The sequence below is a fragment of the Zonotrichia albicollis genome, chromosome 22, assembly GCF_047830755.1.
Source record: "Zonotrichia albicollis isolate bZonAlb1 chromosome 22, bZonAlb1.hap1, whole genome shotgun sequence".
NCBI lineage: Eukaryota > Metazoa > Chordata > Aves > Passeriformes > Passerellidae > Zonotrichia > Zonotrichia albicollis.
The window spans coordinates 11,637,433-11,658,981 of record NC_133840.1 but is presented as its reverse complement, the minus strand read 5'-3'; positions in this window follow the sequence as shown (position 1 = coordinate 11,658,981).

Below are 21,549 nucleotides of genomic sequence, written 5' to 3'. Positions count from 1 at the left end.
CATGATTGGGGCCTTGCAAAAATGCTAATCCTCCTCGAAGCTGAATAAGAAGGGAGATAAGAGATGAGATGAGACAAGGACCTGGCCCGAAGAACGTGGAGATGATTGAATGGGGAGAGATGATTTGGAGTGGCCTTTTGGCTGGACTTTTCTTGTGGCCATGGACTCAGTTGTTCCTGTGACACAGAGACTGCACTTAGGGGGAAGCAGTGGCTCAGAACCAGGAGGGTTCATCGTGAGGACCCCCCGGCCCCAGGGGGTTGGAAAAATATGGGGGGGACAGATGTCCCAAAGCAGAGACTGTGCCTTTTTGGAGTGAGACAAGGCATCCTTGAAAGACAACCCTAAAAGCAGCTCTGATCCATGCACGGTGGTGAGAGCACTGGGCATGGAAGGAAGATGTCACAAGCGGCAAAAGGACTTTTTTTCCGGGCGGTGCCGAAGTGACAGGGAAGCACACGAGGTTTCAGTGTGTTTCCAGGGGAAGCCTATGGAACAAGAAGGACTCCTTTCCTCTTCATGAACTGAAGTTTGAGTATACTGAAGTGTGGTGCCAGGCTGGGCAGTTGGTGTTTTGGGAGAATGTATCGGATTGGGAAAGTCAGGTAGTGGGGAGGAGGAAAGTGGTTTTTGTAAGGTTTTCAATTTTTTTTTCTTTTCCTTATAGTTTTTCCCTATTTTCCTGTAGTTTAGGTAATAAAGTGTTCTTTATGTTTAAGCTAAAGCCTGTTTTGCTTATTCCTGGTCACATCTCACAGCAGACACCAGGGTGAGGGCATTTTCATGGGGGGCACTGGCTCTGTGCCAGGCTCAAACCATGACAGAATGTAAACCCCCTTCCTCTGAATTATTAGAATCATGAAATTAAGGGGCTCTCAGGCAAAGATATGGCAATAGGAATAACAGTTCTTTACTGGTGTGTATAATAAAGCAAACAAAGAACAACAACTACAGCACTGACAGAGGGTCTGCTGCACAAACCCACAGGGGCAGCTGATCCCGATGTGACGGGGCACCAGGGTAGCTATAGATCCAATGGTGTCAGGAACCCATGTCTTAAGAGAGGAACCCACTTGCTGCGGCAAAAAGTCCAAATATTGACCACACTGGACAAATTCAGACCAGCCTTTTTATTTATTAGTACATCAGCCTCAGAACATTGTTAGATGTTAACAGCATGCTGGCCTAATGGAAAAATGCCCCCGAAGGTGGGGTAAAACGGAATGACATAAAACCATCTCAGTTTAGATTTCAACCAATCACACCAAAACAAGACATATTGACAAGCTTTCCATCCAACCTCATAAAACATACGTAATGGTAGTTAAAACAAAGACTGTTTCATAAGAAACAAAGAACAGACCTCTATTCACGGTAACCTTCTAAAGATATACATTAAATAAACTTGTTGCCATCCTAAAGCCAAATCTTCAAAGTCCTATTGTTATTTGTCACGTCTACTGCTTGGGAAACTTTTCTGCTTGCTTGGGAAACTTTTCTGCTGTAACGGAACTTCGGGCCACATCCTGAGGCCTAAATACTCCTTTTTAACCATTTCCTAAAAACCCTCTGACTTTATGGATTCCCACACCGATGCTCCAGCAGGGCTCAGGGAGCACCAGAGTGGGCTGGCAAGATGTATCAGCAGGCAGGGCATGTGGGGAGTGAAAAACACCTTCAGTCTCCTGTGAAAATTTTAAAAGTTTAATAAAGAACAGTAGGAAACAAGGACCATATAGCAAAAGTTATTACAGCCAGGTGCATCTTGGCACTCAGCTGGGGATACCCCTTAAATACTTTTTCCCTTACACCAACCTTTTGAATATTCATAGACCCTTATGCATAGTAAACATTTCCCCAAACCAGTTTACATGTTCCAAGAACTCCTTAGCATATCTCGTCCTTGGATCTGCCGTTTTAGAGCATGAATGTTCCTGGCTTGTGGTTTTAGTCCTTTTTTATCATCATCTTCAGTTTTGGGTCTGGTCCACACTGCCTTCAGACAGTGGTTGCTGATAGTTAGCAGATCTGTAAAGGTGTCCTCACCCTGTGTTCATTGTGTTAGGAAAATGAATCCACAAACATCAGAGATTTATGTCCAAAAAGGAGACAGAGGAGTCCTTTGACTTTATTTGAATAAAGGGAGAGGCCATGGGGCATTCCCCTGGGGTCTCTCAAAATTTTGGAGGATGCAGCCTCCTTTTTATCCCAATTTCCCTTCTCTCTTCCCCCATTGGCTGCGGTGTTTGAGAGGCACAGACTTCCTGAAATACCTGATACCAAAGATTTCCCTCTAATGAATAATTTTAATTTTTAATTCTTATGGAATTTAGGGGTTTCCCTCATTGTTTCTTTCATCTTTCAATGTCCAATTTCATTTATCAGCAAACCTAATTTCTTTTTTATTTGTAAAGGCAAATATCTTTTTCCATTTATCAGTGGAATCCTTCCCATGGTTTCTTTTATCTCTCAGTGCTAGTTTTGTTTACCAGCAGACCCACAGCTGGTTTGTAAAGACAAATCTACTGTTCCTCTCAATTCGATGTTATCCCAACCAAAGCAGGCATTTTAGCACAAGCATAATTTTATCAAGTATTTCACTCTATGTCTAACCTTAATTAGCAACAGAAATAGAAACTATATAGCAATGTTATTTTAACACCACAGATATAAAATCCATTTTTACATTTGTGAAAAGCCAGTATTATAATATGTATCTATACCAGGGGCGGCAGGGCAGGGAGAGCTGAGCTCAGGGTCCCAGGCAGATGGGGATGGGTCCCTCTCTCAGTGAGGTGGGTGTTAATAAGGTCCCAGTGCAGTCTCATAAGCAGAGGCTCACCCTGATTTGCAGAAAAAAGCCCACAATTTGTAGAAACTATAAAGCCAGTATGATCGATTTCAGCACTGGATGGTGCTCCCTAAGGACATAGGCACCCCCGAAAATTCCCAAGTCTATTTTACCTCTTAACTTGTTGCATATGCATAAAAGACATGTACATATGAGAGGAATGTGGGATTGTCTTTACAAACCTACTGCGGGTCTGCTGCTAGATAAAACCAGCGCTGAGAGATAAAAGAAACCATGGGAAGGATTCCACTGATCAATGGAAAAAGATACTTGCTTTTACAAATAAACTTTAGGGTTACTGATAAATGAAATTGTACGTTGCAAGATGAAAGAAACAATAGAGGAAACCCCTAAATTCCATAAGATTTAAAATTTAAAAGAGGGGAGTTATATGTTAGAGGGAAATCTTTGGTATCAGGCATTTTGGGAAGTGTCTACCTCTCAAGTACCTCAGCCAATGGGGGAAGAGAAAAGGGAAATTAGGATAAAAAGGAGGCTGCATCCTCCAAAATTTTGAGAGACTCCAGGGGAATGCCCCATGGTCTCTCCCTTTATTCAAATAAAGTCAAAGGACTCCTCTGTCTCTTTTCTGGACATAAACCTCTGATGTTTGTGGATTCATTTTCCTGGCACACATGTATTAAACTGTCTTATAAATTTTATGAGCCTGCCAGTTGTTTAGTCACGTAGTTGTAACCCAGATTCGGTTTTTCCATCTGCTTCAGCCCCCGGGTCGGTGTGGGAGCCCCCTCTCCTTATCTCTCTTCAGCTTGGATGTTTGCATTCCTTTCTAGGTAGCCTTGAACCTCCTTTGTTTTCTCTGTAGGCTTTTTTGGGAGCACACAAGTTAACAGACTACAGGAGATTAAACAGCAGACTTCAGCTAAATCTAAAATTGGTTTCTACCCCGAGTTAAATTTCTAACCCACAGCTGGAGAAGCAGCTCTGGGCTGGGCTCAGGAGAAACTCCTAAATAAGAGAAGTGCAGCCAGATGCCCTCCTCCGTGAGCTTGATCACATCTTTTGTTTTCTTAAGTATCCAGTTGTTAGTGTTTCCTAGCAATTCTCTAAGTAAAAAGGAGCAAAAGGACCCCCCAACATACCTTTGCACCCTAAAAATTCTGCTCTGTCCAATCGTTTCTTCTGGTGGCAACGAGCATAGCTGGATGATTCTTGGAGGTCCTTTCCAACCTCATTATTTTCCATCTTTATCCCATCAAAACACTCAAAATGGAGGTAACAATAAAGAAATTAAACAAAGAGATCTAAAGCTGCACCACTTCACTGGAATTTGCAGCTGAATTGGGGGTTCAGAGCAATATCTAGAGGATGTGGGTGTTGTAGGGCTGTGGGGCCACAATCTCCCACTGCTGTGCTGGCAGTTTGTCCCCCTGAGCCCGTCTGTTCTCCAGGAATTCTGGTTCTGTCCCAGTCCCTGGCTTGGGTCTCCCCATTTGGGCTGTCCCCCCAAAGTGCCCAAATCGCTGCTGAAGTGTCTGAGCTGCCCCTGGCTGGGGATGTTCCTGCCCACCAACCTCTCCTGGTCAGTGCCGGGGGAGTGGGAGAGGATTTGGGAGGTCCTGGGGGAATGGGGAGAGGCTTCTGTGGCTGTTGGGGTGTTTGTGGTGCTGGGAGGGGGTTTGGGGGGCTTTTGTGGCAGACTGTGAGGGGTATTTGAGGTCCTGGCTGGGCTGTGTGGCTTGGAGAGAATTTGGGTGGGTTTTGGGGGAGATGGGAGGGGGGATTTGGTGGACCTTAGGGCCATTTAGATTGCAGGGAGTGTTATGAACAAAAATTCGGTTAATATTTTTTTGTGAGAAAAAGTTACAAAAAGGCAGCCAGATCACTGTCCCTGCCTAGGTTCTGCATGTTTTGTCATGGTAATCACGGGTCCTTGTAGCTTATCGCTCTCTTTGTATTAGTAAAAGCCCTGGCTAGGGCGAGGTAATGGCCCTTCCCCGAGGCTAAGGTGTACTTTTCCCAGCATAGTGAAGACACCTGAGTGGGTGGGGGAAGTTATGCAAAGTGACTCCAGGACCAGCATGCTTTTTGGGACCCCGACTCCAAACGCACAGAGAAAACCCCAAAAACAACGAGCCAAATAAGAGTTGAGAGACTAAAGTGATGTCTGGACGTGAGGAGCCGAGTGCTGAGCCTGCAGAGATGCAGAGTCTCTCTCGCCCTGACCATGGGAGTCGTCCCCGGCGGTGAGACCGAGCCAACTGAGCCAGGAGGGACAACATCTGACGGGGGACACCACGCCCTAAAGGATCCCACGAGGACCGGATCCCCGAGCTCTGCCCCTAGAGGACAAATCTGCGCATATGCTCCTCCTCTGAGTCACCCTGGGAGACACGACGGGGACTGCAGGGCTGCCGAGCTGCCCAATCCTGAGCTGATCACTTTTAATAGAGGCATTAAAAAGGAGAAGTCTCCTGGCCCTGTTTATTTCAGCTGGGAGCTCATCCGGCATAGCCACACCGCAAGAAGACTCAAGACTGGCCATCTTAAAACTTCAGGACAGCTGGCTACCAGGACAAGAGGGATCAGCTCAGGACCAGCGACGCAGAGGAGCACCAGAGCACCGGACTAGTGAGAAACCCAGTGGCGGGAGCGGGAGACGTGCGCATGTGTGTGAATGAGACAAGGCCGGCAGCCGGACCCTCAACCTGAGAGTGGACCCCTCAATACCGCGTTTCCAGACTCCTGCAAAGGGGCCGGCCGGAAACAGGGAGAAGCAAGTGGAATTAGCGTGAGTGAGTCGTCTCCCAAGAGGGAATAAAGGGCCCCCCCACTCCGGGCGTGCAGAGGGAATATTTGTATGAGTGGCACGCACGCAAAGTAAGTCCTGACAGAGGGAAGTCAGGCAGATTTGTAAGTCTTGAGAAAGATTCATGTAAGATTTGTCAGTCCCAAGAAAGATTCGAGTAGCTCACAAGCCCTGCAGGCAAAAGTAAGTCCTGACACTGGAGTCAGGCACAAACCCCAGCGAAGGAGGCTGTGGTTTGCTTTTAAGTCCTGATATGGTGAAGCCTAAAAATTGGCGGGTTAGGCAAACTAAAAATCAGGCAGTTGTTTTTCCTGACTGAGGGAGTCAAGCACGACCCAGATTCTTAAGGGCGAGTCTTCGTGTGTTCAAGTCCCGATAGATGTAAGACCTGACGTTAAGAAAGTTGAGCAATCAAGAGATCAGGCAGTTGTTTCAGTATAAAGTCCTGAGCATCAGGCAGAAATTTGAAGTTCAGTAGAAGAAGCTGAAGCTCCTCAAAGAAAGTTTTTTTTGAAATTACCAGTCAGTAAGGGCACCTTTGAGACTTGTTACTGTTAAGACCTGTAAAATGGGAGGGTGTAATAGTAAAAAGACCGGCAAGAGACTGAAGTATATACATTCCAATAGTCCCTTAAGAGAACTGTTAGTGAAATGAGATTCTATAGAGGCCACGGAAAGATTAGATAAAGTGAAAATAATACATTATTGTATAGAAGTACAGAATTAGAGGTGCAAGGAAGATGGCCTTGGTGTGAGACAAAAGATAAGTAGATGTGCCAACAACTAAATAATTATCTGACAGCTCGAGGTGATACTGATCCTGAGCAATTACTGTATGTATCTTGCTGGGTAAAGAGAGCTGTTGAAGATGAAGGAGCGCAAATTTGTAAGGTACAGAAGAAGAAAGAGGGGAATGAAGGAAGAGATGATAGAACTAGAAAAAGATGGGACCCCCTAGATTATTTGCCTCCTTCTGCCCCTCCACTTTATAATCCTCTTCTTCAAGCACCTCAAATGGCAGGTCCGGTTCTTCCCCCAGCTGCCATCTCATTACCACCTGCTCAAACTCCTCCTTCTACCTCTTCAGCTTCCGCTATGATAAACCCAGTGTCTCCTCCAGTAACCACTCCCTCACAACCCCCTTCAGCCCCTCCAGTTCTTTCTGCATCACCACAAGTGCCTACTCCACCTGCTGCATTCTCCACCCCTTCTCCAGCTGCACTTAATATCCACTCAGACTCTTCTCCCCCTCCTATTGCTGTCCCTTTACCTCCTCCTAGTTGAGACACAAATGCCTCCTTGCCCGATAAACAGCTATCAGCATATACACCTGCTGATGGGCAGAAAGTTCAGGGTAACCCAGATATCCCTCAAAGTAGTTTGGCATCTGAAGATGGGCTGTACTGTAGCACCAGATCCAAGAACTCCAAGGCAGAGAGACTCTTTCCCCTCAGGGAGGTTCCTATGGGAGGAGTAGCGGGAGGTATTGGCTTTGTGAATGCTCCCCTAACTGCTTCTGAAGTGAGAAGATTCAAGAAAGAGTTGGGGCATTTAGTTGAAGACCCAGTGAGCATAGCCAACCAAGTAGATCAATTTCTAGGCCCAAATATCTACACTTGGGGGGAGATGAATTCCATCCTGAGTATATTATTTTCCCCAGAAGAGGTCCAGATGATTAGGATCACTGGCATAAAAACTTGAGAGCAAGATAACTGTCCAGGACCCCAGGTGCCATCAGGCGAACAGAAATTGCCGCTAACGGATCCCAGCTGGAACCCTAACCAGGAGGAGGGGAGGAAGGCCATGATGGAATATAGGTCTTTGATAATACGGGGAATCAAAGAGTCAGTTCCCAAAAAGAACTAATACCCAATTGGCATTTGAGGGTACACAGGAGAAAGATGAAGCTCCTGCCGCCTGGCTTAACCGCCTAAAGCGAAACTTCCAGTTGTACTCTAGAATAGACCCAGACACCCCAAAAAGTCAAATGCTACTAAAAGTCCAATTTGTTACCAAATCTTGGCCTGATATAAGGAGAAAACTGGAAAAGATAGAAGATTAGCAAGAGAAAGACATTAAGGAGTTATTAAGAGAAGCATTGAAGGTGTATTTAAGGAGAGAAGAAGCATTGAAGGTGTATTTAAGGAGAGAAGAAGATAAAGCAAAAGCCAAAGCTAAGATCATGGTTGCTGTAGCTAGAGAAAGTGCAGGGTAGGCGAGTCCACCACCAGGAAGAGGCAAAGATAAGCCTCTTGTACTGTCAGGTACAAGAGAGATAGAGACACCTCAAGTCCCTTTGAGAGAACGATATTACTATTACTGTAGAAAGGCGAGACACACCAGGAAGTTTTGTAGAAAGCCCAGTCTCGATGCAGCAGTAGCCAGGGAACAAGATAATTTAGAAAAGATCCTTAAAAGTGACGATTAGAGAGTCAGGAGCTTTACACTTTAGGAGACCCGATGCAACATCTAGAAGAGCCCTTAGTAAACTTTGAGGTGGGACCCCTAAATGAAGAATTAGAATTTTTGAGTAAATACAAGAGCAGGTAAGTCCTGTCTCAACAAAGTAACATCTGAAGTTAGACAAAAAAACCAGCTAGGTAGAAAAGATATCCAATAGCACCAAAACTGGCCAGTAATACTTAACTTGTTATAAGTAGTGTGAAAGTAAGAAGTACCTTATTGTTGTCTTGTTGTGTGTGTGAGAGTGAGTCACAAGCAAAGTCAGCCTCAACTTCCTGGGCAGGTGAGAAGAGAGCAGTGGAAGTGTGTGTGTGTGTGTGTGTGTGTGACCTGCAAACCAGGCTTGTGTCCCCCGGGCGAGTGGAGGCTGTGATTGAAATGTGTGTGTGTGACCTGCAAACGAGACTAGTGCTCCCCAGCTCTGTGAGGGAGCTGTAGCTGTAAGAGTGTGAGTGACACACAGACAGCCTCACAGGTGAATGTGCACCAGAGGCAACCAGAGTCAGGGCCCTTCCAAGAGGCCCAGAGATACTGAGACCTGTAAGCCAACCCCAAGGTGAAGAGGGGCTATAGAGACCTGTGATTTTCTAGCAATAAGTTTGTGTCTTAAAGATGTGAAAGAATGTATGAAAGTGAATGAGAAATGAGAGAGTGAATATAGACGAGTTAGAATAGAAGTAATGTAGATTGTGCATTACAAGTTTTACCACATCTCTTTAGAAAGAAGTGTATTGTGTAGAAGAATAGTGTAAAGAAAAAAAAAATTGAGTATATGAAGTTGAAAGAAGTATTTAAGCTGTAAGTGAAAGTACGAAACAGAAGCAAGAGATAAATAAATAAGATCTTGACAAATAGAACAGAAAACCAGTGAATTAAATACACAGAAAAATAGGAGAATAAGAGTACTTTGGGAGTTAAGTTAGCTGAGAAATGCAACTCCTTGCAAAATACAGAATATGTAGAAGTTGATGAGAGAAACATACAAGCTCTGGAAAAAGAGAAATTACCAATAACATTAAACTGAGAAACTGAGTTTTGATAAAATCATTAACAGCAGACCATTAATGCCTGTGTTTAAAAGCCCGTTTCAAGTACTCTTCATTACTAATTCAACTGTGCAGACCAAAAGAAAAAGGTTAGATTCACATCACTCTCACCCCCTGGCATTGGACCAAGATTCAACATCAAGTTTTTTTCCCTCTGGCATTCTGGCATTAGACCGGACTGCCCCCCATTCTCCCTCTAGCATTGGACTGGACTCCACCTCATTCTCCTTCTGGCATTAGGCCAGACTCCCAGTTTCTCCCTCTGGCATTGGGCCAGAGTCCACACTACTCACATCCAAGCACTGAATAAAGATTCATCCACATCACAAGGTAATTCACCTGAGTATACTGTGATTGAAAGTTGACTCTCAAGAAGAAGAGTCAAAAAGACTTAACTGCGTAGGGGAAAAAATTAGTATCAAGAGTTCTAATAGTGCTTAAAATGTTTCAAAACTGTTATGTGTAAACTATGTTGGCAAAAAGTTTAAAGCTGTAAATAAGTAATTCTAGTTTAAGTTCCCCAATTTATTTCTAAAGACTCCAAGTTAATCCTCTACAGAACACTCCCCTGGGGGGGAAACCAAAATTAGTAAGAAATAGACCAAGAAGAGCTTAACCAGAGAAGCGGGTAGAAGGGACTCTAAAGAGCTTAAAAGCTTCTTCTGAGTAAAAAAAAAATTCCCCAAGAGGCAAGGCCTAGTGGGCAAGCTGTGCAAGATGACCCATACCGGACTCTTGGGAAGGGTAGTACTGATGGCTCTGACTGCTGGTGTTGCTCTGGAGAGCCCAGGAGAGCCGTGCAGTGAATACTACCAACCCCTCTATGAGGAGGAAGTGAGCTCCTTGTCGAGAGTCCACATCAGTTCTAACCCTGATTGTGTTAACCCCTCTCAATTAGTCCTTTATCAAAAAAATAAGAGAGTGTATTAAATAGCCCAGAATACTGCCACTTTTAGGCAGCCACTCCTAGGAGAGTGCCCTATAGGGGAAGCCTAGTTGTGCTTTGAATGTGATGCTGCTGAAACAAGCTCAGCAGATCTAGTAAAAAAGCAAAGAAATAGTGGAAATGGTAAGAAAAATTGTTTGTTACAAGTATTTATATGAGTGTACTAGAAAAGAAATAAACCCCTTTTAGAACACATTTCAGGGGAGCTCTAAACCCCTAAGTTTAATCTCATCTGGCAACTGCATTGCTAGAGTGATAAAAATAATTTTCTTATTACCCAAAGAAACTGGATCAAGTTTAAGAGTTCCTATATATAATGATGTAAGAGAAAATAAACCAAACCGGGAAAGTGAAATAGAAATTGAGAAAATCCAAAATTGTAAAAGCCAAGTTCAGATCCCAATATCTGTGTTGAACAAAGTCATCCGGCTCCAGGCAGTATTAAAAATAAAGAATTCAATTATTAGGGACATTTTAAATGAAATAAAAAGATTGACATGTGTAAATAATCAAGATCAAACTCTACACTTGATCCCAGTGAGTGAGAGAACTTGAAAGTTTTCAGAAAAGATATATAAGAAAGAGTAGTTTTTCTCGCTGTGTGTGTACTTAAAAGATTGCTCTTTTTACTATGCTTTTATCTTTTTTAGTAGAATAGTATTTGCTGTGCAGACCAACCTGAAGAAACCAAAGACAGTAACAAAGTTAAGTAATCATGATTACCAAAGTGCACAAGAAATTTATAGTAGATTCAAAACAAAAAAATTGTGAGTTGATGCGAGCTTAAGAATTTAAGCTTGATCAAAGAAAAAGAGGGGGGACTGTTATGAACAAAAATTCGGTTAATATTTTTTTGTGAGAAAAAGTTACAAAAAGGCAGCCAGATCACTGTCCCTGCCTAGGTTCTGCATGTTTTGTCATGGTAATCACGGGTCCTTGTAGCTTATTGCCCCTTTTGTATTAGTAAAAGTCCTGGCTAGGGCGAGGTAATGGCCCTTCTCCGAGGCTAAGGTGTTCTTTTCCCAGCATAGTGAAGACACCTGAGAGGGCAGGGGGAGTTATGCAAAGTGACTCCAGGACCAGCATGCTTTTTGGGACCCCGACTCCAAACGCACAGAGAAAACCCCAAAAACAACGAGCCAAATAAGAATTGAGAGACTAAAGTGGTGTCTGGACGTGAGGAGCCGAGTGCTGAGCCTGCAGAGATGCGGAGTCCCTCTCGCCCTGACCATGGGAGTCGTCCCCGGCGGTGAGACCGAGCCAACTGAGCCAGGAGGGACACCATCTGACGGGGGACACCACGCCCTAAAGGCTCCCACGAGGACCGGATCCCCCGGCTCTGCCCCTAGTGGACAGAGCTGGGCATATCCTCCTCCTCTGAGTCGCCGTGGGAGAAACGACGGGGACTGCAGCCCTGCCAAGCTGCCCAATCCTGAGCTGATCACTTTTAATAAAGGCATTAAAAAGGAGAAGAAGTCTCCTGGCCCTGTTTATTTCAGGGAGTGTCACGGATATATTTTCTAAAAAAATTTATTCGCTAGGATTTTTCTCCTGAGGAGCTGAGAAGCCTCAGAAAAGAAATGTAAACAATAACTATGTGATGGCTGTGGAATGTGATCTGGAGATGGTTTACCAACAGGTGCATCTTTGATTGGTCTCATGTGGTTGTTTTTAATTAATGACTGAAATAAACAGGGCCAGGAGACTTCTTCTCCTTTTTAATGCCTTTATTAAAAGTGATCAGCTCAGGATTGGGCAGCTTGGCAGGGCTGCAGTCCCCGTCGTTTCTCCCACGGCGACTCAGAGGAGGAGGATATGCCCAGCTCTGTCCACTAGGGGCAGAGCCGGGGGATCCGGTCCTCGTGGGAGCCTTTAGGGCGTGGTGTCCCCCGTCAGATGTTGTCCCTCCTGGCTCAGTTGGCTCGGTCTCACCGCCGGGGACGACTCCCATGGTCAGGGCGAGAGGGACTCCGCATCTCCGCAGGCTCAGCAATCGGCTCCTCACGTCCAGACACCACTTTAGTCTCTCAATTCTTATTTGGCTCGTTGGTTTTGGGGTTTTCTTGTTGCATTTTGGAGTCGAAGTCTCAAAGCATGCTGGTCTTGGAGTCACTTTGCATAACCCCCCCCCCACCCTCTCAGGTGTCTTCCCTATGTTGGAAGAGCGTACTGCCTCGGGAAGGGCCATCCACCCCACCCAGCCAGGCCTTTTACTAATACAAAAGAGGAGATAAGCCTCAAGGACCCGGTATTACAATAACAAAGCACTAAGAACCCTGGCAGAGACAGATCTGCCTGCGTCCCTGTAACTCTTTCTCACACACAAAAAAATATTAACTGAATTTTTGTTCATAACAGTCCCCCTCTTTTTCTTTGATCGAGCTTAAATTCTTAAGCTCGCATCAACTCACAATTTTTTGTTTTGAATCTACTATAAATCTCTTGTGCACTTTGTGTGGTAGTGTGTTGTTAAGTTTCTTGTGTTATTCCCCCAATTTATGTATTGTTCTCCCCTATTATGTGTAAAATGGTTTCGTTCCCCCTTCTTTCCCGCCACCGTTAGCCTGCCAGCTAAGTTGCTATAGCAACCGCTATTCATAGTTGCCGATATGTAATTGCTCCTCCCCTGGTTTCCCTTATAAGTGAAAGTTGTTTCCTCCCTGTCCAGTCAATCACTCCCTTCCTCCTCCCAGGTTTCGAGAACCTTCTCCTCTCTGGAAATGGTGGTTGGCTGGAGTCCCAGGACACCTCCTTTACCTTTTGATTATTGGTCCCCATGGAGTGTCAGTTCTGTGAAGTTCATCCCCTCACCTTTCCCGATTGGCTCCGCCTGTACCCACCCCTCCTCCTTTATAATCCTGTTTTCACCCCCTATGAAGAAACTTTTTCCCGGCTGGTTTTCCCGGTGTTTTTGGATCTGGCATCACCTTCAATAAACCGATGTTTAACCCCCGGGAAATGGTCAGCTCCGTTCCTCTCATATACCAGCGAGGTACGCCAGTCCGGAGCCAGCACAGCCCGAGGCCATCAGACGCCGAAGGGTGCTGGCCAGGAATTGGAGAGGGGCGTCGGCCTTTCGCCCTCAGCTAGTCAGATTCTAAACTTCGGGCCACATACGTTCTCCTCTGCAACTTTGGTAATCATGGTTATTTAACCTTGTTACTTTTCATGGTTTTTTTCAGGCTGGTTTGTACAGCCAATACTGTTTTACTAAAACAGATAAATAAGCATAGTAAAAAGAGCAATCCTCCAAGTCTACACACACTGAGAAAAACTACCTTTTCCCATACATTTCTTCTGAAAATTTCCAAGTTCTCCCACCCACTGGGATCAAGTGTAGGAGTTTGATTTTGATCATTTGCACATGCCAATCTTTTTATTTCATTTAAAATGTCCCTAATAATTGAATTCTTTATTTTTAATACTGCCTGGAGCCGGATGACTTTGTTCAACAAGGATATAGGGATCCAAACTTGGCTTTTACAATTTTGGATTTTCTCAATTTCTATTTCACTTTCCCAGTTTTGTTCAATTTCTCCCAAATCATTATATATAGGAACTCCCAAACTTGATCCAGTTTCTTTGGGTAATAAGAAAATTGGTTTTATCACTCTAGCAATGCAGTTGCCAGATGAGATTAAACTTAGGGGTTTAGAGCTCCCCTGAAATGTGTTCCAAAAGGGGTTTATCTCTTTTCCAGTACACTCATATAAATACTTGTAACAAACAATTTTTCTTACCATTTCCACTATTTCTTTGCTTTTTACTAGATCTGCTGAGCTTGTTTCAGCAGCGTCACATTCAAAGCACAACCAGGTTTCTCCTATAGGGCACTCTCCTAGGAGTGGCTGCCTAAAAGTGGCAGTATTCTGGGCTATCCAATACACTCTCTTATTTTTCTGATAAAGGACCAAGTGAGAGAGGTTAACACAATCAGGGTTAGAACTGATGTGGACTCTCGACAAGGAGCTCACTTCCTCCTCATAGAGGGGTTGGTAGCATTCACTGCACGGCTCTCCTGGGCTCCCCAGGGCACCACCAGCAATCAGAGCCATCAGTACTACCCTTCCCAAGAGTCCGGTATGGGTCATCTTGCACAGCCTGCACACCCGGCCTTGCCTCTTGGGGAATTTTTTTAATGAGGAGAAGCTTCCAAGCTCTTTAGAGTCCCTTCTACCCGCTTCTCTGGTTAAGCCTCTCTTGGTCTGTTCCCTACAAATTTTAGTTTCCCCTAGGGGAGTGTTCTGTAGAGGATTAACCTGGAGTCTTTAGAAATATATTGGGGAACTTAACCAGAATTACTTATTTACAGCCTTAAACTTTTTACCAACATAATTTACACAAAACAGTTTAGAAACATTTTAAGCAATATTAGAACTCTGATACCAATTTTTCCTATACAGTTCAGTCTTTGTGACTCTTCCTCCTGAGAGTCAACTTTAAATCACAGTAAACTCAGGTGAATTAATTTGTGATGTGGATGAATCCTTATCCCGTGCCCGGAGGTGAGTGGTGTGGACTCTGGCCCAATGCCAGAGGGAAAATCTGGGAGTCTGGCCCAATGCCAGAAGGAGACAGGGGTGGAGTCCGGTCCAATGCCGGAATGCCAGAGGGAGAATGGGGTGCAGTCCGGTCCAATGCCAGAATGCCAGACAGAAAAAACTGGTGTTGAATCTTGGTCCAATTCCAGGGGGTGAGAGTGATGTGAGTCCAACCGTCTTAGTAATGAAGAATACCTGAAACGGGCTTTCAAACACAGGCATTAATGGTCTGCTGTTAATGATTTTATCAAAACTCAGTTTCTCAGTTTAATGTTATTGGTAATTTCTCTTTTTCCAGAGCTTGTATGTTTCTCTCATCAACTTCTACATATTCTGTATTTTGCAAGGAGTTGCATTTCTCAGCTAACTTAACTCCCAAAGTACTCTTATTCTCCTATTTTTCTGTGTATTTAATTCACTGGTTTTCTGTTCTATTTGTCAAGATCTTATTTATTTATCTCTTGCTTCTGTTTCGTACTTTCACTTACAGCTTAAAAACTTTTTTCAACCCCTTACACTTAATTTTTTTTCTTTTTTTTTTCTTTACACCATTCTTCTACACAATACGCTTCCCTCTAAGAAGATGTGGTAAAGCTTGTAACTACATTACTTCTATTCTAATTTGTTTATATTCACTCTCTCATTTCTCATTCACTTTCCCACATTCCTCCACACCTTTAAGACACAAACTTATTGCTAGAAAATCACGAGTCCCTATAGCCCCCCTTCACCTTGGGGTTGGCCCACAGGTCTCATTATCTCTGGGCCTCTTGGAAGGGCCCTGACTCTGGTTGCCTCTGGTGCACATTCACCTGTGAGGCTGTCTGCGTGTCACTCATGCTCTCAGAGCTACGGCTCCCTCACACATCTGGGGAGCACTAGTCTGGTTTGCAGGTCACACGCACACACACTCACACTTTGGCCACAGCCCCCACCCGCCCGGGGGACACAAGCCTGGTTTGCAGGTCACACACACACTTCCACTGCCCCCTTCCCACCTGCCTGGGAAGTTGAGGCTGACTTTTCTTGTGACTCACTCTCACACACACAAGACAACAATAAAGTACCTTTCACTTTCACACCACTTATTACAAGTTAAGTCTTACTGGCCAGTTTTGGTGGTATTGGATATCATTTCTACCTAGCTGGTTTTTTTCTAATTTCAAATGTTACTTTGTTGAGACAGGACTTATCTGCTCCTGTATCAACCAAAAATTCTAATTCTTCATTTACGGGTCCCACCTCAAAGTTTACTAAGGGCTCTTCTAAATGTTGCATCGGGTCCCCTATAGTGTAAAGCCCCTGACCCTCTACTCGTCACCTTTAAGGATCTTCCCTAAATTATCTTGTTCCCTGGCTGTTGCCACATCAAGACTGAGCTTTCTACAAAACCTCCTCGTCTGTCCTGGCTCTCCACAGTAATAACAATATCGTCCTCTCAAAGGGACTTGAGGTGTCTCTATCCCTCTTGCACCTGACGGTACAAGAGGCCTATCCTTGCCTCCTCCTGGTGGTGGACCCGCCCACCCTGCACTTTGCCTAGCTACAGCAACCATGATCTTAGCCTTGGCCTTTGCTTTTTCTTTCTCCCTCCTTAAATACACCTTCAATGCCTCTCCTAATAACTCATTTATGTCCTTCACTTGCCACTCTTCTGTCTTTTCCAGTTTCCTCCTATCGGGACTTGAACACACGAAGCCTCGGCCTAAGAATCCGGGTCGTGCCTGACTCCCTCAGTCAGGAAAAACAACTGCCTGATTTTTAGTTTGCCTAACCCGCCAATTTTTAGGCTTCACTGTATCAGGACTTAAAAGCAAACCACAGCCTCCTTCGCTGGGGTTTGTGCCTGACTCCTGTGTCAGGACTTACTTTTGCCTGCAGGGCTTGTGAGCAACCCGAATCCTTTTCGGGACTGACAAAATCTTACGCGAATCCTTCTCAAGACTTACAACTGCTACCCGAATCCTTCTCGGGACTGACAAATCTGCCTGACTTCCCTCTGTCAGGGCCTATTTTGGGTGCGTGCCACTCATACAAATATTCCCTCCGCATGCCCGGGGGGGAGGGGGGCCCTTTATTCCCCCTTGGGAGACGACTCACTCACGCTAATTCCAAGCTCTGCCCCCTGTTCCCGGACAAGTCCCCAGCTGAAATAAACAGGGCCAGGAGACTTCTTCTCCTTTTTAATGCCTTTATTAAAAGTGATCAGCTCAGGATTGGGCGGCTCGGCAGGGCTGCAGTCCCCGTCGTGTCTCCCACAGCGACTCAGAGGAGGAGGATATGCCCAGCTCTGTCCACTAGGGGCAGAGCCGGGGGATCCAGTCCTCATGGGAGCCTTTAGGGAGTGATGTCCCCCATCAGATCTTCGTCCTCTCAGCCTCGGCGGCCACCTGGTCCCGGCGTTGGGACGACTCTCTGCTCAGGGCGAGAGGGACTCCGCATCTCCGCAGGCTCAGCAATCGGTTCCTCATGTCCAGACACCACTTTAGTCTCTCAATTCTTATTTGGCTCGTTGGTTTTGGGGTTTTCTCGTTGCATTTTGGAGTCGAAGTCTCAAAGCATGCTGGTCTTGGAGTCACTTTGCATAACCCCCCCCACCCTCTCAGGTGTCTTCCCTATGTTGGAAGAGCGTACTGCCTCGGGAAGGGCCATCCACCCCACCCAGCCAGGCCTTTTACTAATACAAAAGAGGAGATAAGCCTCAAGGACCCGGTATTACAATAACAAAGCACTAAGAACCCTGGCAGAGACAGATCTGCCTGCGTCCCTGTAACTCTTTCTCACACAAAAAAAATATATACCGAATTTTTGTTCATAACAATGACCAATCATAGGTCCAGCTGTCTCAGGACTCTGAGCAGTCACAAGATTTTATTGCTTTCTTTGCCAGCCTTCTGATGTCTCCTTTCTCTTTCTTTAGTGTAGCTTTAATATATAATTTTCTTATGTATCATCAAATAATAAATCAGCCTTCTGAAACATGGAGTCAAGATTCTCATCTCTTCCCTCATCCTGGGGACCCTCAAACACCACCACAGACGGAGTGCTTTGGGGGAGTCCTGGCTAGGAGCCATGGGGTTGTTTGGGGGGTCTGGGAGGGGTTTTAGGGCAGATTTGACTCCCCAAAGCAGCCACCAGACCCCACTCCCCAAGATGCTGCCAGGGCTCTGTGGCTCCATGTTGGGATTCATCCTCCTGGTACTGCAGGAGAAGGTGAGGAGGGGTCCCCAGGGGCTGTGTGTGTCCCCTCATGCCTGTTTCACCCCCTTGTCCCTCCTCACAGGGCTCTCCTGCCCCAGCTCCTGCTCCCCAGAGGGAATTTGGGGAGGGGGCAGATGTTATGAACAAAAATTCTGTTAATTTTTTTGTGAGAAAAAGTTACAGAAAGGCAGCCAGATCACTGTTGCTACCAAGTTCTGCGTGTTTTGTTATTGTAATCACAGGTCGTTGCGGCTAATCGCTCCTTTTGTATTAGCAGAGCCTTGCCCGAGGCTAAGTTGTACTTTTCCCAGAATAGTGAAGACACCTGAGAGGGTGAGGGGAGTTATGCAAAGTGACTCCAGGACCAGCATGCTGTGACTCCTACTCCAAATGCACGGGGAAAACCCCAAAAACAACGAGCCAAATAAGAGTTGAGAGACTGGAGTGATGTCTGGACGTGAGGAGCCGAGTGCTGAGCCTGCAGAGACACTGGAAACCTTCGTTGATCCTCACCCTGGAGCCCAAGGAGGTCTGGGGACACAACAGGGACACCTTGGGGACACACCGCTCCCTGGGAGAGTCCTGTAATTTTACCTGCACCCTAAAATCTGAAATTTCAATACTCACACCATATCACAGGATAAAATAATGACACTTGGCTTCATAGCGCTCTTTCAGTCTGTTATGTATTTCATAATTTAAGGATTATCCAATTAAGCTCTCTACTTAGTGAAAGAAATCTTTATGCTCAGCAAAGAAAAGTATATAATGCATTGTAACCAAAATTAAAGGGTGTCCAGTGTTGTATGCAGCTGGAGCTGACAGCTGTAGGCACAGGCTCTGTCACCCACGACCCTGGACTGCTGTAACCTCTGTGATGGAATAAACTGCAGTTTGTATACAATAAACTGCATTTTGGAGAGCCGCCTGGAGTCCCACATCTCTCATTTAGGCTCTTACAACCTTCCGCTTTGTCAAGTCTTCAGCCGTTGTACAGCTCATTAGAGAGGGTTGAGGGCTGGAGATGAAGGCTGCAGTGCCCACTCAAGAGGTGATAACAGCACTGTGCAGCAGGCACTGATCCAGGGTATGCTAAGGAGACCATGCCCAGTGGAAAAACAGTTCCTCAACATGGGATGGACAACTCTGCCCATCCCCTCCAGCCCCAGCCCTTTGTCTCAGTGGCCACCTGGGCCCTGCCTCACTGTCTATGATGTGAGATTTGCCCACTGGATCCTGTTGCAGATGCTTTGCACCAACTTCCACCTCCTTTCACCCTAGACCTGGCTGTGAACAGGCATGGAATGTTGCTGCTAATTATTTAAAAATAAATTATTTTAATTTTTAAAAAATATATTAAAAGCAATAGCAACAAGAATAGCTCCCTGCCTGAAAAATACACATTACATGATTGGCTCTTCTCATATATTAGAAGGAATATTATACATGTTATATTGTATTAATTAGTAGTACTGTATTTTTTAAGTAGTGTGGTAAATATAGTTTTAGGCTTCAACATAATATTAAAATAGAAACCATGCCATGTAAGATACTTTTAACTGGCTCAAAGAATGGATAAGATAATAAAGAAATTCTTTGCACAGAAATAACAGCAACAAGACACCCAAAATCCCAGAGAGAAGAATTATTGCCTCCTTATCAGGAAGAACCAGGTTTTTCTACCTCCTTTCAGACTCCATGGAGCCAAACCGTGATTTACAAATGAAGGGGGAGAAGTTGACAATAAACAGAAAAATCCTTAGTTTGAAAGGAGTGTTTGCATCATGTACGAGATATTTTATTATGCAACAGGCTGTTGCTTTTAAGGGTTAATGCTTTGTTAGCATGCCATGCTTTCAAGAGGAAAGCACCCAAATGTCAGTAATTCTTTGCTTTTTATTGTCTTTATTGTCTTAACTCTGTCCAAATTCTTATTGCTCTAATTTTTATTACTATTTTATAACCATTTTATTACTATTGAACTTTTAAAATTTTAACACAAGTGATTGGGGATTCTCACACCAGGAACCCCTCAGAGCCCCATGGGTCCTGGCCCAGTGAGGCTGACAGCTTCCCTCCCAAAATGCTGCATTCAGTTCTGACCCAGCACTAAGAAATCCAAGAACAAAACAGAAATCTGATAACAGAATCTTGCAAAATCCCATACAAGAACATTCTGTTATAAAATCACAAGTATTAACTGTGATTAACTGACAAAGAAGCTGAGAAAGTCAACAACATTAGAAAATGATGCTGTAGATGAATAATGAGATGGATGGTTGTCTCTCACAATTAAAGAGTGAATATTAAATATATGTTAAGAGAAGTTTTGTAGATTTATAGTTATGTGTGTGTGAAAAACGCCAATCACTTGTTTTTAAAAATTTAAAAGTTTAATAGTAATAAAATGGTTATAAAAATAGTAGCACAATTAGAGTAATAACAATTTGGACAAATTGAATTAAGACAATATGAGATAATAAAAACAAAGAATTACAGATGTCTGGGTACCTTTTTCTGGGCATCATGAGCCCAAAAAAGGACGCCTGCTAACAAAGGATTAACCATTAGGAACAGTAGCCCATTACATATTCATACACTTCATACATGATGCATAAATTCCATTCAAACACAGGATTCCATCTGGTCATTGTCAACTTCTTCCTTCCAATCCTAAGAGCGCCTCCAAGGCGGGAAGGAGTTCATTTCTTCTCATAAGAAGGCAATAAATTCCTTTTCCCTGAAAGATTTAGGTGTCCTATGGCTACTATCTCGCTGAAAGCCCTTTCTGTTAAACAAAGCATCTTACATAGCATCGTTTCTATTTTAACAATTTTTATAGCCTAAAACTACATTTAACACAGTACTTAAGAAAATTAATACAGCATTACTTTCTAACACAACACATATAATATTCATTTTAATATTTGCAAAAAGCCAATCGTAAAATACAGGCATTTTTCACAATCCCCACTCTTATTCTTTGTAAATCATTTGGCTTGAGCAATATCTCTTATCTACTTGCATCTTCTGGACTATGCTGGCAAAATAAAACAGGGGATTACAAAAGGAAAAAATATATATAAACAGTTGCAACACATAAAATGAAATATCTTCATTTCTTCTAATACATTACCTCACCAGCTAGGTTTTAACATTGTTTTCTCATTTTTGGACTGGTACCTGGTTTATTTTATGTATATATATATTTTTCTTCTTTGATTTCCTTTGCTTTTTCTAGAATGACTTTTCCGTGGTCATCAATTTCCAACAATCTGATATATTGAACTTTCCACAAACACCTCCTTCTTTGGCCAATAAATAGTCCAAAGCCAACCTATTCTGATACCCTACAGTTTCTGTTTGATTTAGCTGACTTGATATTAACTCTAATGCTCGGGCAGCCTTATTTGCTACCATTTCTGTAACTGCTTGGAGTCTTGTAATACGATTCAACAGATGATTTGGAGTCAATATAGAGTTAGATTGCTGTGCTGGTTTTACCTTTTAGTTTATTATTTGTTTTTTTACTAAATCTTGAACCGTATCTTCAAGATTAAATTTAAAACAAATCCATCTCTCTCCTTTTGGACATTCAATTCCAAATCTATTACCACTTTTTCCTAAGTTTCTTGTAGTCCAATAATTTACTTTGTTTTGCCTACAGGTTCTTAATTTGGATGGGTTATAACAGTGGCTGTTGACATGGGTGTGTGTAATAAAAGAGGAAC